Source organism: Myxocyprinus asiaticus, chromosome 49 (assembly GCF_019703515.2).
Source record: "Myxocyprinus asiaticus isolate MX2 ecotype Aquarium Trade chromosome 49, UBuf_Myxa_2, whole genome shotgun sequence".
NCBI lineage: Eukaryota > Metazoa > Chordata > Actinopteri > Cypriniformes > Catostomidae > Myxocyprinus > Myxocyprinus asiaticus.
In genome coordinates this window covers 12,648,301-12,665,708 of record NC_059392.1, presented here as the reverse complement: position 1 = coordinate 12,665,708, position 17,408 = coordinate 12,648,301, and the positions used below count along the sequence as shown (strand labels likewise).

Genomic DNA, 17,408 nt, shown 5'->3' with positions numbered 1-17,408 from the left:
AACCCAAAACAATCAAGATGGCGGCCCATTTTGTAGCGGTAATGTTGTGCACTTTAATAGTGTAGTTAAAGTTAAATGTTACTTTGTACTACCTTCACATTGCATTACTTCATATGCGACGGGAAGTTTACTCGGAATTGCTGTCCGGCGACAGATCACGAGGACAATTGCGTTTCAGATCGTACATGGAATGGCGATTTTTGCATGCAGAGTAAGGGGGATTTAAAAGTTTCTGTACGTTTCAGTGTGGACAAGCAGCTTGGAAAACGCTTGAAAATGGCAGTGTGGACGCAGAGTGGTTTGAAAATGAGTACATCATTTTCAGATGTATCTGGATTAATATGGACAGCCTAAGAAATTCTAATGTCTATCTAGGCAAAACATTTCAGGAGTTCACTGTGTGATCAACAGGGACCAGAATTAACACTCGCCAAATGCGTGTAATTGTTTGCTTTGGCAAGTAAATAAAAATAAGTTACTTTATAAGGAGCTGTAACATAAATGGGTGATTCTCACAAAACCTATTAAAACAATTTACTGGTCCTATTTTACTCCAAAATCAAAGGAAACAAAGGGCCATTAACCTTTTTTACATTGTGACTTTATTTCCAATTCTCACTATTGCAATGCGATAAAAAAATGTTCATTATGATCTTCTCATTACCGCAATGTAAAAAAGGATATATTTTTTCAATTGTGAACTTTATACATCATAGTAGTACTTCCTTGGAACTGCCCTTCATTTTTGCAGAAAAAAAAAAATCATTGTACAACCAATTTATTTTACCGTTATACAGTAAACAAAAAACCTGTTACGGTAATGAGAATTATCTTTGTAAACAATGGGATTAGTAAAACGTCTGTTACTGAAATGAAATTTGGGGGGATGTGCAATTTATGGCTGGTATATTTGGCAAAAAATACATTTTGGACCCTGATGATCAATATCAAAAATCTATAAAAAATAAGAGCTATGAATCGATTAAAATGTTTCCCTAATTAATCACAGTTTTTTTGTGATTTAATTGCAAATAAATCATGGTACCTGTTACATTAAAACAGACATTAAAGTCGTAAATTTATATATTTACTTTATAAGAACTTGCAAGAATCATCATTTATTTTAATATATGTGTGAAGGTTTCACGGGAAAGGACGAGTCGGGAAGCACAAACACCGTCAAATAAGGCTTTTATTTTCTGCCCTCTGCACAGCCTGTACACTCTCTCTAGTGTTTTCCTGGGTTCACTCAGATAGCTTCACCAATAACAAAAACTCTCCATCAACATAAACTTCTTAAAAGACATGCAGCTTTTTGACATTCAGGACACACGCCAACACTGGACTGACGTGTCGTTCTCCCTCTCTTCTGACGGTGGCGTGGCTGTTTTTATGCCGCTCTCCCCAGCTCACTGGAATTGGAGACAGGTGTTAGACATAATTTAGCTCAGGTGTAAGCACCCTTACCGCTTTCTCTCCGGACGGGCGCTCGACCACGCCCCCGCTGCCACAGTATGTTATTATCTTAAAAAGTATTTTGCAGATAGTTAAATTAGTCAAATTTTTACTGGTAAAAATCTTTGATAGCAGCATATGTTTACATGCTATAAAATTATGGACATAATGTAATTAAAGTTTGGCAAAATATTCTGCGTTTTCCAGTGGACTTCTTTTAATAATAGCATCAAATGGGCAGATTCAATTCATATGAAGCTTTATTGGCAAGAGAAACTTGTGTACATTGACAATGCATTATTAGACACTATACATACAGACACATAACAAATTGAACGCTGAAGTTAAATTTGTGGAAGTTTTAAATTTCAAAACTATTATTTTCTCTGGCTGCCGTTCAGTCTTTATCGTGCACATGCTGGGTCTCTATCACGCTGTTTTGGTTTTGACACTGGTTCAAATGTTATGACTTCCAGAACCTGGTACTAGTGTGGACTCCCTCGGTGTAGTGTGTCTACCCAACACAGAGAAAGCTGGCCGCCTTGGGAGATAGACACTGGGATCCGTGCTGTTATATCTACCAGGACCTGGAGTCCTCGGCAGGAACCCCAGATTTGCTTCTCCCAGAGATGGTGTAACTGGCACTTGATGTCTTGGTGAGGACATGGGAGCCCATGAGAGAAGGGAGGGTGTATTTGTTAGGGGTGTCCACAGAGCGATACTGAGTGCAGTATCCCATGGTGTGGGATGGTGGTTTGCGATGGGTGCAGCACAGATGGGCTTTCTCAGGGCTGCACGCTCCTGGTCCAGGGGTATACAAAATTCCTGTTGGAAATATTTGGTACAACAAGGGTTAGGTTAAGCAATAGAGCTGTTCATCCTGGATGTCTACATTTGTACGGCGGTATGCATGTTGCTAACAAGTTGCTAAATAAGGACTACAACTACCAGAAGCATGTGAATGTACATGCCTGACAAAAACATTGTTGTCCTCATTTAGCAACTTGTTAGCAACATACTTGTTAGTTGAAGAAAAAAAAACATGGCGGCTTCAAAACTCACATTTGGGGAATGACTGTGTAATTTATGTTGTAGAACAAAACGTCCAAATATCTTTAAGTAATGTTTACCACAGACATTTGTTTTACTCATAAATCCAAAACTGCCATTATAAAAACCCATAGGAAAATTCAGAGGGTAAACCATGGCTCAAAAATTCTGATTTTTTTCCATGGTTTTGAACTACAACCTGAACAGCTCTACAGTATGTAGTTCTGGAAAAACTTTCAAACTCAGCCCCTTCCAACTAAGTGTTTTCTTGTGGTTTTGACATGAAGTGGACTGATCAACCAGCAAAAAAGCAGCCGTTTCATCATTTACTCACCTTTATGCCATCCCGGATGTGTGACTTTCTTCTGCAGAACACAAAAGAAGATTTTTAGAAGAATATCTAAGCTCTGTAGGTCCCAACAATGCAAATGAATGGGTGCCAACATTTTTAAGCTCCAAAAATCACATAGGTCCGCATAAAAGTAATCCATATGACTCCAGTGGTTAAATCAGTGTCTTCAGCAGCGTTCTGAAAGGTGTGGGTGAGAAATAGATCAATATTTAAGTCAATTTTTACTATAAATTTTCCTGCCTACTCAGTCCACTTTTAAAGGTGCGTTCCAAATGACTGTTAGGGTCCTCCGAAATGCACACAGTATTCAGATATCTTAAGGGAGATTCCAATCTGAAGGGAGCGTACATGTTCAGTTGGAAGGGCACCCCAAATGGCACAGGGAATAAGTGTACATCAGAGCATGTGAGCGGAGCGGTGTGACACTCCACTCAATAACCCGCTCAGCCGCTCACGGCCCAAGCGGACGCTCCGCTCAAGTACCACTCACGCTCACCGGTAAAAAAACATTCGCTCAAATCCCGCTCCGACATTAAATTTCTCTGTAGTATACTTGGTTCCAAGAACGTACACAGGGGGTAGCTACAGTGGCCCAAGCAACAGCCCCTTTGCCCACATGGGCTGAGGAGCCCCTCTGGGTGAAATATAGACTATAGGCCAACATTTATTAAATTATCAAAAGATTAGTAATGAACACATCTGAAATTATGTGATTGTAACATTGTGTTTTACTATATAAAATCTAGTTTATTTTGGACTGGTTTACAACGTCTGTGAGTTAATCAGGTGAACTAGACCTTCCTTATCATTTGTAATCAGTCAGATATTTCTGTTAGCACATATATCATCAACATCTTCAAATAATACCTTAAGAAAAAATTCAGTTCTAAATTACCATTATTTACTTTAAACAAGTCATCAAACATGCCTCTACAAGTGATAAAACATATGTGCATTGGCACGGAAACTCGCATACGCGCAAATTTACGCTTTTCAACTTTAAAGTTTGTTAGTCGTTTATGGCAATAATGAAATCATGGACTGGTACCAGGAAAAATATTGCAGGAAAAGTGAAATTCATAATTGTTTTTCAGTTGTCTCCACAGAATGATACTGTAGATTTGATACATTAATATGTTTCTGATTTAATGCTATCAGACTTTGGGTCTGTAAATTAAAATGAGCAATTTCTCATCCTAATTTTGTGTTCAGTTTTAAAGGGTGTATTTATTTATCCAGAAAAGAGACAGTGAGATTTTGTCCAATATATATATATATTAGAAGAAATGTTTTCATATTTAATGATCCTAAAACAAAAACAAATTATTTAATTCACAAATTACACTGCCTTTTAAGAAAAGTTTTTTTTCCTAATGTACAATCTTTAATAGTTTTTTTTTTTTTTTCTCTATGCATGAATGCAGCTTGCGATGTCAAAAATGTTATCTGCAACCACTAATCTAGAATCTTTTTTTTTTTAGGTTTCACTTATCGTTAAGGTGTGGATTTGGCTTTGGGAAACTGACCAGCAGTTATGTGCCACTTTATCCCAAAGCAGAAATTGAAAGCAACAGGCGGTCGATTAAGTGAGATAATTCCGTTATGAAATTCTCTATGCGAGAGCGGAAATCTTTACCAATCATATGCTCAATTGTACAATAGAGGCATGAAAGCAAAATGCTCCACCTGCAAATTAGGACACACTGATCTGCAAGATCATACATGTTTATTGGTTTTGATGCAGGGATTTTTTTGTGTGTGTTCACTAGGATTCAAGGAAAAATGCTTTGCCAATATACAGCATTATTAAGCTTACATATTCAATTGAGGGTGCTCTAACGTTTGTAACCCTGCAGAACCGGGCTCGCATCTAGCTGGCAGCTGCACTGACATGATGGCAAAACAACAAGATACCTTACTTGTCTATTAATTTATTATCGAATAGTAGTGTAGCCTACTAGCTCGCCTTTTGCTGCGCTACCATGTTCGCGTAGCACATCCTCGTGCTCTCTGGCAATGTGACACGTACGATTACAAAAGGAATATTTGCTAATTCTCACGGTCTCCCCACACTCCCTTTCGATTTCCTGGTTCTTAGCTTTGATTTATACTTTGCATTTATTTAGGTTATAAGGTTTGCAAATTCACTAAAACAGTGTTAGAGCTCCATAACGTCAGGCCTATTGCTTATTTTGCAGATTCCCAAACCAGCATATCATGAAGCGCATTCTGGGTTGAGCGAGCGGCGCTGAGCGGCCTGAGAGAGCGGAGCGTAATCTTCAAAAAAGCGCTCTCCGCTCAGGTGAAATTATCACCGCTCTGCTCCACTCCACTCACATGCTCTGGTGTACATCGATACATCACTTCACAGAAAGTGGAGAGATAAATGTACCCACCAGTCATTGCGAACCAGTAGAGTACTGAGGTAGTGTGGATAAAATTTAACTCTGCTTTCTATGCGGTTGTGCGCAAGTACAAATCACACTAAATGCAACAGTTACATCCATTATCATGACAATTGGTCATAACAGTCAAGAAGACTCGCTTATTATAAAATAACCGCATTACATTTATTTTTATATTAAACAGCAATAGTCATTTAACTTGGGGGTTACAAGTCTGGAAAAATATATTAATTTAAATATATAACAAAAAAAATTATATGTCTTACGTGGATGTATTATAAAAATGTATATACATGATCAGCCACAACATTAAAACCACCTTCCTAATATTGTGTAGGTCCCCCTCGTGCTGCTAAAACAGCGCCAACCAGCATCTCAGAATAACATTCTTAGATGCTATTCTTCTCACCACAATTGTACAGAGTGGTTATCTGAGTTAGACTTTGTCAGTTTGAACCAGTCTGGCCATTCTCTTTTGACCTCTCTCATCAACAAGGCTTTTCTGTCCACAGAACTGCTGCTCACTGGATGTTTTTTGGTTTTGGCACCATTCGGAGTAAATTCTAGAGACTGTTGTGTGCGAAAATCCCAGGAGATCAGCAGTTACAGAAATCCTCAAACCAGCCCATCTGGCACCAACAATCATGCCACGGTCCAAATCATTGAGATCACATTTTTTTCTACATTCTGATGGTTCATGTGAACATTAACCGAAGCTCCTGACCTGACTGCTGCCACATGATTGGCTGATTAGATAATCGTGTGGATGTTTGTTGGTGCCAGTTGGGCTGGTTTGAGTATTTCTGTAACTGCTGATCTCCTGGGATTTTCACACACAACAGTCTCTAGAATTTATTATTGTTATATGTTATTTATTGTACATTTATATTTATTAACACGAGTATATTGTGTCATCTTACTTAAACCATAGATATCTATACGTAGATACCTCATTAGCTGCTGTTTCTATGGACCGCAATACGTCGGCGTATCCGCCATATTGGATAAGTCAAGAGCCGTCCATCAAAACATGAATGTAAATTGACATATACGGTCTGCAAAAGTCTATTGTCTTTTCCAGCCAACTTTCAGATTTCAAACTGTACTCAAGTAAAAGTACAATTACTTTAAAAAAAATAATTACTGAAGTAGAAGTAAAAGTACTAACATAAATAATTACTTGAGTAAGAGTAAGAAAGTATCCAATTAAAAGAGTACTCAAGTAGTGAGTAACTCGTTACTTTCACAAACGACATAATAGACGTTTACTCCCCTATATTCCATTACATAATACACATTTAACATGTATTACAGAATTATTATAATTATTAATGGAAATTCTGTCATCATTCACCATCATGTTGTTCCAAACCCATATGACTTTCTTTCTTCCATGCAACACAAAGTAAATATTAGACAGAATGTTTGTCTGAGTCACTATTTACCTTAAGTGAAAAAAAATGTTTCCTCCATATTTTGAAAGTGAATGGTGACCGAGACTGTCAGTCCCTAACATTCTGTCTAATATCTTTTGTGTTCCACATAATGCAAAGCGTCACAACATGAGGGTTTGGAACAACATGAGGGTAGGGAAATGATGACATAATATTAAATTATGGCTGAGCTATCACTTTAAAGAGAGAGTTTACACAAAAATGATTATTCTCTCATCATTTACTCACCTTCATGCCATACCAGATGTGTATGACTTCCTTTCTTCTGCAGAACACAAATTAAGATTTTTAAAAGAATATTTTAGCTCTGTAGGCCACAAAGTTGATGCTCCAAAAAGCACATAAAGGCAGCATAAAAGTAATCCATAAGACTCCAGTGGTTAAATCCATATCTTCAGAAGTGATATGATAGGTGTGGGTGAGAAAGATCAATATTTGTCATTTTTTGCTAGACAGCAGGGGTGATATGCAGAGAATGTGAATCACCAAAAACACAAGAAGAAGAATGTGAAAGTGATCTGTTTCTCTGTTTCTCATCCACACCTATCACATCGCTTCTGAAGATATTGATTTAAACACTGGAGTCTTATGGATTACTTTTATGCTGACTTATGTGATTTAAAATGTTGACACCACTGATGTATTTAACTGGATTGCTCAGAATTCTAAACTGCCAGCAGTAGGTGAAGCCATCAGAAGTGCTCTGGCGGCCATCTTACTATTCCCTACCAACAGAGGGCATCTACCGCCAACAGACGAAACTCTCAATATGACCCGATGTGCGCCGTTTAACCGCGAAACAATGCTCACTAAAGGATGTGGCAAAAGTGCCCACAGGTTGTAATTTATACAGATTATGTACCTATTAAGCACAAATGAGTCGTTATCCCCAAGTAGAGTGGGCATAACGATCATAATCTTTAACAGTAAAAATTCAACATCTAAGTGTATAAATTACCCCTTTTTTAAAAGCAAAAGTATCCAATAGTGACATCTGCAGATTGTTACAGGAATCAACGTTTCTCTGCCTTCAAAGTTTTAAACCTTTTGATGTTCATTGACCCCACCCATGGGTTTGACTTTACTTTGCTTAAATGAGTTCACATTTACTATATAGTGTGCTGTTCAAAATTTTATAATGTTGACAAATTATACATCTGTATATGCACATCAACAGATTTTAAAGCTATAATCACTGAGATCAGTGATTGTTAATAAAAACAACTAGCTTTGTGTTGATATTGTAACTAGACAGTACCTCTTCAGAATAAATGCAGAAGAACTAAACATAAAAATGTAGTATAGTATGTATATATATATATACACACGCACACACACACGTTCATATGCAGTATGTATATTCACATGAATTTACCTTTACTTAATGGAATTATCCCATGCATTTGCATTCATTTCTGGAATATGTACATACCAGCTTGAGCATTTAATTATTTCAACAATCCCCTGATCTGTTAAATCATAATCAGAAAGAGGTTTATTGACATATGCACACTCAAGGAAATCATACATGTATATATTTGTTCAATAACAGAAGCTTCCAAGTACACACAAAAATGGACTATTAAACTGAACAATACAATAAAAATTCAAAGATATGTGGGGACAAATCTGCCAATGGATTTAACAACAATCCCACAGCAAGGCAAGTTAAATCAGCTTTCAAAAGAATGGTAGCAAGACATGCCATTAGAGCTAGTGGCAACTGTTCTCCACCGGATAGCACAGTGACACTGGAGGCAACACCTTCTGATATGCTGGATATTTCAGGCAAAGTGATGTTCAGCCTGAAACAGAAGACACAGAGAAAAACATCACTGTATGTCTTCCCAGCTTGTCCATGTTCAAAGAGGCTGTGGTGGGGTACATAGCAGGCTTTGTAGTTAAAACAACTATGAAGAAGATTCAGTGCACTACCTGTTTGACGCTGCAGCACTGATGACTTGAGTGACAGTCTGTGACAGCACGCAGCTGTGTGAACTTCCGCTGTCATAAAAGTCCCATTCAATAATCTCTTAATTAAAATTAAACCCAGTAATGTAAGGACAGGAACACTGCCCATTGTAAAGAAGAAAAAGTATAAAATTTCATTAGAAATTTACTTTAGTGAGAGTAAGAAGTACCCACTTTTAAACCTACTCAAAGGTTTATTCCCCCAAAAGTTACTCAAGTAAATGTAGTGCGTTACTACCCACCTCTGGTCATTTCATTACATGATGAACTGTTTCCACACAAAAGCGGTTTATGCAGTGGTCTGAGGCTTTTTCTCCATTCACTTGCATTCACACAGCTCTCCTTGTTGACCGTTCAAAGATGACGTTGCGGTTTACGCATCTGAACCAGCCTAATTAGGCATCTACGTACAGTTGTGCTCAAAAGTTTGCATACCCTGGCAGAAATTGTGAAATTTTGGCATTGATTTTGAAAATATGACTGATCATGCAAAAAAACTGTCTTTTATTTAAGGGTAGTGATCATATGAAGCCATTTATTATCACATAGTTGTTTGGCTCCTTTTTAAATCATAATGATTACAGAAATCACCCAAATGGCCCTGATCAAAAGTTTACATACCCTTGAATGTTTGGCCTTGTTACAGACACACAAGGTGACACACACAGGTTTAAATGTCAATTAAGGTTAATTTCCCACACCTGTGGCTTTTTAAATGGCAATTAGTGTCTGTGTATAAATAGTCAATGAGTCTGTTAGCTCTCACGTGGATGCACTGAGCAGGCTAGATACTGATCCATGGGGAGCAGAAAAGAACTGTCAAAAGACCTGCGTAACAAGGTAATGGAACTTTATAAAGATGGAAAAGGATATAAAAAGATATCCAAAGCCTTGAAAATGCCAGTCACTACTGATCAATCACTTATTAAGATATTGAAAATTTGGGGATCTCTTGACAACAAGCCAAGGTCAGGTAGACCAAGAAAGATTTCAGCCACAACTGCCAGAAGAATTGTTCAGGATACAAAGAAAAACCCACAGGTAACCTCAGGAGAAATACAGGCTGTTCTGGAAAAAGACGGTGTGGTTGTTTCAAGGAGCACAATACTTGTTGACCCCTCTCCAAACATAGCACTTATGGTTGTGACCATATAGCTCTATTTTGGTCTCGTCACTCCAAATTTTAGTGTGCCAGAAGCTGTGAGGCGTGTCAAGGTGTTGTCGGGCATATTGTAACCAGGCTTTTTTGTGGCATTGGCTTCTTTCTGGCAACTCGACCATGCAGCTCATTTTTGTTCAAGTATCGTCATATTGTGCTCCTTGAAACAACCACACCGTCTTTTTCCAGAGCAGCCTGTATTTCTCCTGAGGTTACCTGTGGGTTTTTCTTTGTGTTCTGAACAATTCTTCTGGCAGTTGTGGCCAAAATCTTTCTTGGTCTACCTGACCTTGGCTTGGTATCAAGAGATCCCCGAATTTTCCACTTCTTAATAAGTGATTGAACAGTACTGACTGGCATTTTCAAGGCTTTGGATATCTTTTTATATCCTTTTCCATCTTTATAAAGTTCCATTACCTTGTTATGCAGGTCTTTTGACAGTTCTTTTCTGCTCCCCATGGCTCAGTATCTAGCCTGCTCAGTGCATCCACATGAGAGCTAACCAACTCATTGACTATTTATACACAGACACTAATTGCAATTTAAAAAGCCACAGGTGTGGGAAATTAACCTTTAATTGCCATTTAAACCTGTGTGTGTCACCTTGTGTGTCTGTAACAAGGCCAAACATTCAAGGGTATGTAAACTTTTGATCAGGGCCATTTGGGTGATTTCTGTTACCATTATGATTTAAAAAGGAGCCAAACAACTATGTGATAATAAATGGCTTCATATGATCACTATCCTTAAATAAAAGAGAGTTTTTTGCATGATCAATCATATTTTCAAAATCAATTTTGAGCACAACTGTATGTATATCTATGACTTGAACCCCGTGATCAGTGTGACTCGAGCGTTGTCTGTGTTTGATGACGTTGTAGGGTATTCCAAATGAACGAATTTTGTCAAGTGAAGTGGACTTCAACAGATATCCTGTGCTCAGTGAGTAGGGAGAAGTCAGCAGTGAACACGGAGTAGGGACCCTGCGGATTGGAACGCACCTTAACTTTTACTTACACATTCTTCTTGTGTTTTTGGTGATTCACATTCTTCATGCAGACGCCCCCTACTGGACAGGGAGAAGAATTTTTAGCAAAAATGGACACAAACATTTATCTGTTTCTCATCCACACCTATCATATCACTATTGAAGATATGTATTTAACCACTGGAGTCTTATTGATTACTTTTATGCTGCCTTTATGTGCTTTTTGGAACGTCAACATTTTGGTCACCATTCACTTGCATTGTATGGACCTACAGAGATATTCTTCTAAAAATATTTGTGTTCAGCAGAAGAAAGTAAGTCATACACATATGTAATGGCATGAGGGTGAGTAAATGATGAGATAATGTACATTTGTGGGTGAACTATTCCTTTAACCAACCTACTTACATTGATTTTCCATTCTGCCATTTATTGAATAGGCAGGCATTCCGTCCCACCCAAAGTGAGTACGTTTTGCATCAGTATGATATTTAGGCCCTGGACTGCAGTCTATGCTATGCACTATACAATCAAAGCAGAATAAATAGCATTATATTACTCAAGAAAAAAATGGTCACACTTTACATTGCAGTGTTCATGTTACTGCGCATTCATGTAAGTACAGCGTAATACACACAAACAACATGTAATGTATATGTACCTGTAGAGCAATAGCGATAATAAGCTTATAGTAATGTGTAAAATGTAATCTGTGAAATAGTTTACAATAAATAAATAATATTAGCGATATTTTACTTCAATCTACAAAGCAATGATATCCAGTGGAAACGTTATAAATTCTGGTAGCAGACAATGTCTATGTCTCCCTCTTGTGGTGATATTAGCAAAAATACAGTCACAGGAATATTTTGGATTAAAGGAATGTTCCTGGTTCAGTACAAGATAAACTCAATCAAAAGCATTTGCGGCATAATGCTGATTTCCACAGTGAATGGGGCCAGACCATAAACGCTAAAATACACTTTAAAAAGTATAGCCAGAAGATGTAAACGTTATAAAGCTTAACATGATTTTAGTGTGGGAAAAAAAATCACTTCAATTACTAACGAAACCCTGTAATCCCGCATGCATCCTCTGAAAAACCTAAATATCTTATGCAGTGTTGTTTCTAAAACAAGATAAATCAAACTGATCTTGTTTTAAGGATTTTTAGATATTTTTACAGGAAAACAATACAAAAATTATTATCAAGAATATGATTTTTGCCCTAATATCAAAGGTCTTACTAGAAAAAAAGAAATTATTATCCAACGTGAATTTTCTTGATAAAAAAATATGATCGTGTCTGGTAACATGTGCATGTAAAATGGGTAGAAATAGCATTTTATCTTAGCGTAAAGCTGACAATTTACACAAGGTTTATTTCTATTTCTTCTGCTCCAAACTTACTTCAAACTTACTTCTCTGTCTGCTCGTATGAATGTAACACATCATAAGAAAGTTTCACCGCTGTTCAAATGCACTTTGGATCGCATCATTTATATGTATAAATGTTTTCCATCTGAAAGGACTAAATATTAAATGAAACAAATGACAATAAAATGCAAAGTAATCTCTTCAGTAATCAAAATACTTTTTGAATGTAACTGTATTCTAATTACCAATGATTTAAATTGTAACTGTAGTGGAATGCAGTTACTTATATTTAAAATTTTAAATACGTAATCCCATTACATGTATTGCGTTACTCCCCAACACTGTGTGTGTGTGTGTGTGTGTGTGTGTGTGTGTGTGTGTGTGTGTGTGTGTGTGTGTGTAGATATAGATATATAGATATAGATAGATATATAAATATATAAAATGAGCGGCGAGTCGAAATTATATTTTGCACAAATTTAATTGAGCTTAACTTGTGTATTGAACCCGGAGCAATACAGTTTAAGATATGTGGCATGCTGTTGATTACTACAGAAAATAATTTTGACTGATACCCAAACACCCCCAAAAAATACCCAATGGACGGGGGGAAACTGTTGTACACTTGCCCCATAGACTTGCATTGTAAGTGCATAACTGTCAAGACATTTATGTTTGGCTTTAACAATATACCAGTCTTTAATTATTTTCTATGGTAACTAACTGTTGATAGAGCTTAAAGGTGGAGCAAGCGATTCATGAGAAAGGCTGTACTTTACTGCATGAACTGCCCCCTGTTGCTGGTTGGCTGGAATAGTGTTGTGTGGATTGGTCTGATCCACTTTGTTTATTTTCTCATTTACAGAGCCAGGGCTGTGTACAAACACCAGATTTTTTTTTCAGCGCACACACAGAACGGACAGCTAGCAGACCGTGAAGAGATATTTGTGGAATTAGACAAAAAGTGTATTGGATTAAAATGACTTAAATTAATGAATTAAAATTACCTTTAACTTGTGTTAAACCTGAAATATTCATTTTAATAATTTTTATGAGGAATATCATCATGGAGTGGAGCATATTTATACTTAAAAGATTTTCTCCAGCTATGATATTTGAGTTCTCCATTGAGTTAATTTCTTGAACTGCAAGTACTGGAAAGGATGCACATACTTATTGTTATTACTCATCCTGCCATGGGAGAAGGCAGGACTTGTAGATTTTGTGAAATCATGGCCTACAAAACCAATAGTTGGTGGCAGGATGTATAGCCTATGCCCGGCCCTTTAGACAATCAGAAATATGTAGTGGTGTGGTGATGGTGTAGTGGGCTTAAGCACATAACTGGTAATGGTTTGATCCCCACAGCCACCACCTTTGTGTCCTTGAGCATGGCACTTAACTCCAGGTTGCTCTGGGGGAATTGTCCCTGTAATAAGTGCACTGTAAGTCACTTTGGATAAATGCGTCTGCCAAATGCATAAAAATGTAAAAAATGTAAATGTAGTGAAGCATTTTTTGGCAACACATCAACAAGAAAGTTGATACACATTGCAAATCTTCTCAGGAGATCCACACCCTGTAGATGCAGACTGTCAGGAATGTGAGCTCATCGCAGTGGCGTGATGGTTTTTGGGGTGGAGGATCGACAATGCCTTCAGCTATCTGCTCTGATACTACCAGGGGAATGTCATGACATCAGCCCACAAATGTTTATGTGCATGAAAAGCTACTGGGAGCACAGAACATTCTTTTACATTTACTTCAGCATGTTTTGGCAGGCCTGGGCACAGAGGTATTGTAATCCTCCTGAAGATTGTCCTTTTGAATGTAGGAGATAACTCTTCAGTTTAATGCAGATTTGATGGGGACACGTCTTTTCTGCCAAGAAGAACATTGGAAGGAGAAACAAAAGCATGCATTACACAATACAGTGTCATACTGATGTATGGATATTTTGTAAGGTCAATTTTTTTTAAAGTCTTACTAATGCTTTTCTTCAAAATTGGTTACGCTGAAATATGTCCTACAGGCACAATTCTTTTAAGAGTTGTTCTCAGATTGCTATTGCTCACAAATTCATGACTGAATTTATCAAAATGTGTTTTGCCATTTCCAAATCTCCCCTTCATGTGTAGTGACTATAGTTACTTCGGAGATTTGGAAACCAATCAAGCCTTCTCACAATGTCTTAAAGGAATATTCCGGGTTCAATACAAGTTAAGCTCAGTCGACAGCATTTGTGGCATAATGTTTATTACCACAAAAATAAATTTTGACTCGTCTCTACTTTTCTTTAAAAAAAGCAAAAATCTGGGTTACAGTGAGGCACTTACAGTGGAAGTCAATGGGGCTAATCCGTAAACGTTAAAATACTCACTGTTTCAAAAGTATAGCCACAAGAAATAAACAATATGTGTGTTAACATCATTTTAGTGTGATAAAATCACTTACAAACATTTTCTGTGTTTAAAGTTATAGCCAATTATACAACTTCATTTCCATGATGATGTAATATCAACAAACCCTACAAACTTTACAGCTCAAATAATACATGAGTTTTAACAGAAGAATTAATGTAAGTGCTTTTATAAAATTATAAGCTTCACATTTCTGCCTTTAAACCCTCCAAAAATTGGCTCCATTCACTTCCATTGTAAGTGCCTCACTGTAACCTAAAATTTTATATATATATAGAGGAACCAGTCTAAATTATTTTTTGTGGTAATCAACATTATGCCACAAATGCTGTCGATTGAGCTTAACTTGTATTGAACCCAGACGATCCCTTTATTTTTTGTTAAATGTCTTAAGTTTTTGAAAGACAAACATTTCATCTTCCCTTTTATTGTATTTACATTCATTTGGTATTCATTCAAATATTAAGTCGTTTGGTCCAGTTCACTATTTTGACTGGACGAGCAGTGTTCCAAGAGTGCTGATATTTCATATAATGGATATATAACTTTATTTTGCTTTGGCTTCTTTCAGAACTATTTTCTTGGTCGAGCAAAAATAGACCAAATAGCTGGCCATATTGTGTCTCAAATGTCAGCTACTCGATAACAACCTCTTAATATCTGCAGTCCCATGCCACAGACATGATAATATTCAGTACTACAGCACTCTTGCTTGTGATTTTGCTTAAATGCATTATGAAGTGAGGTGAATTCAAGCAAATTGGAGCACTTTTGACATTCATCTCAATGCTAGGAATGTCTTAAGGAAAAATTTGAAATCTTACGATAGACAGTGCAATTTTAAGCATACTTCACAACATTTAAAATTGTAAGTATTAATGACAAAAGATCGGGCAACATGTCTGAGCAGGATCTATTCTCGAATATTTTATTCTTTTTGGAACCGACTGCTAGCCAAACTCAATGCCAAAAAGTGACCTTAAACAGCCTAAGACTTTTCCCCAGTACTTCATATGCAGTATGCTATATATTTACAGTACATTTACAATACTCTCGATATATACATACAGTTGTGCTCAAAAGTTTGCATACCCTGGCAGAAGTTGTGAAATTTTGGCATTGATTTTGAAAATATGACTGATCATGCAAAAAAACTGTCTTTTATTTAAGGATAGTGATCATATGAAGCCATTTATTATCACATAGTTGTTTGGCTCCTTTTTAAATCATAATGATAACAGAAATCACCCAAATGGCCCTGATAATGTTTGGCCTTGTTTCAGACACACAAGGTGACACACACAGGTTTAAATGGCAATTAAATGTTAATTTCCCACACCTGTGGCTTTTTAAATTGCAATTAGTGTCTATGTATAAATAGTCAATGAGTTTGTTAGCTCTCACGTGGATGCACTGAGCAGGCTAGATACTGAGCCATGGAGAGCTGAAAAGAACTGTCAAAAGACCTGTGTAACAAGGTAATGGAACTTTATAAAGATGGAAAAGGATATAAAAAGATATCCAAAGCCTTGAAAATGCCAGTCAGTACTGATCAATCACTTATTAAGAAGTGGAAAATTCGGACATCTTTTGATACCAAGCCAAGGTCAGGTAGACCAAGAAAGATTTCAGCCACAACTGCCAGAAGAATTGTTCAGGATACAAAGAAAAACCCACAGGTAACCTCAGGAGAAATACAGGCTGCTCTGGAAAAAGACAGAGTGGTTGTTTCATTACCATTACCTTGTTACGCAGGTCTTTTGACAGTTCTTTTCTGCTCCCCATGGCTCAGTATCTAGCCTGCTCAGTGCATCCACGTGAGAGCCAACAAACTCATTGACTATTTATACACAGACACTAAATGCAATTTAAAAAGCCACAGGTGTGGGAAATTAACCTTTAATCGCCATTTAAACCTGTGTGTGTCACCTTTTGTGTCTGTAACAAAGCCAAATATTCAAGGGTATGTAAACTTTTGATCAGGGCCATTTGGGTGATTTCTGTTACCATTATGATTTTAAAAGGAGCCAAACAACTATGTGATGAAAAATGGCTTCATATGATCACTATCCTTAAATAAAAGACAGTTTTTTGCATGATCAGTCATATTTTCAAAATCAATGCCAAAATTTCACAATTTCTGCCAGGGTATGCAAACTTCTGAGCACAACTGTATGTAGAAACAGCTCACCTTTTTCTCTGCGAGCAATGACCAAATGCTTTCTCTCCATCTCACACATGGTCACGGTTGCATTACCCCTCCAAGAAATCTAGATAGTCTCTTTGCTTGATTTGTATATAAGCTTACTTACAATTAATCAAATCTGTACACTGACTTTTCCAACAAGTTTGAGTGAACAGAGCTCAAAGCCAAGCAATTAAGCAAGTAACATTCTCATCATTGTCAGTTATTCCAGGTAATTTTAACGAGTAAGTTACTACTTAAAGTCTATGAAGGTGTAAGCATTATCTTCAGATCTTCCTTACTATTTTAAAGTGGAAAGTGACTTCTTGCAAAGCCTCCCATGTGGAAAACTGAAGGCTTTGGCGTAGCTAATCTTTATTCAAGAAGTCCTGACAATGGTCCTCTATGTTGACTCAATCAGGGGCAGCCAAATGACAAGAAGAGCAAAAGTGTCATCACTTGAATTCATTGTCATGTAATTCTATTTCCACCAGGTAATCCCTTCCCTCGCTTTTCTTTTGCTTTCATGCCTTTAATCTGTCCATAAGAGCACAGAGAGACCATCGTGCATCAGTCAATCATGGGTTGCCTA

At 37.1% G+C, this 17,408-nt stretch overlaps 1 pseudogene; it reads right to left on the bottom strand.

Annotated features, from left to right (window-relative positions):
* Nucleotides 1-1,911: 1,911 nt before the first annotated feature.
* LOC127438081 (outer dense fiber protein 3-like protein 2) lies at nt 1,912-16,871 on the bottom strand (annotated as a pseudogene).
* Between the last annotated feature and the right edge of the window lie 537 nt (nt 16,872-17,408).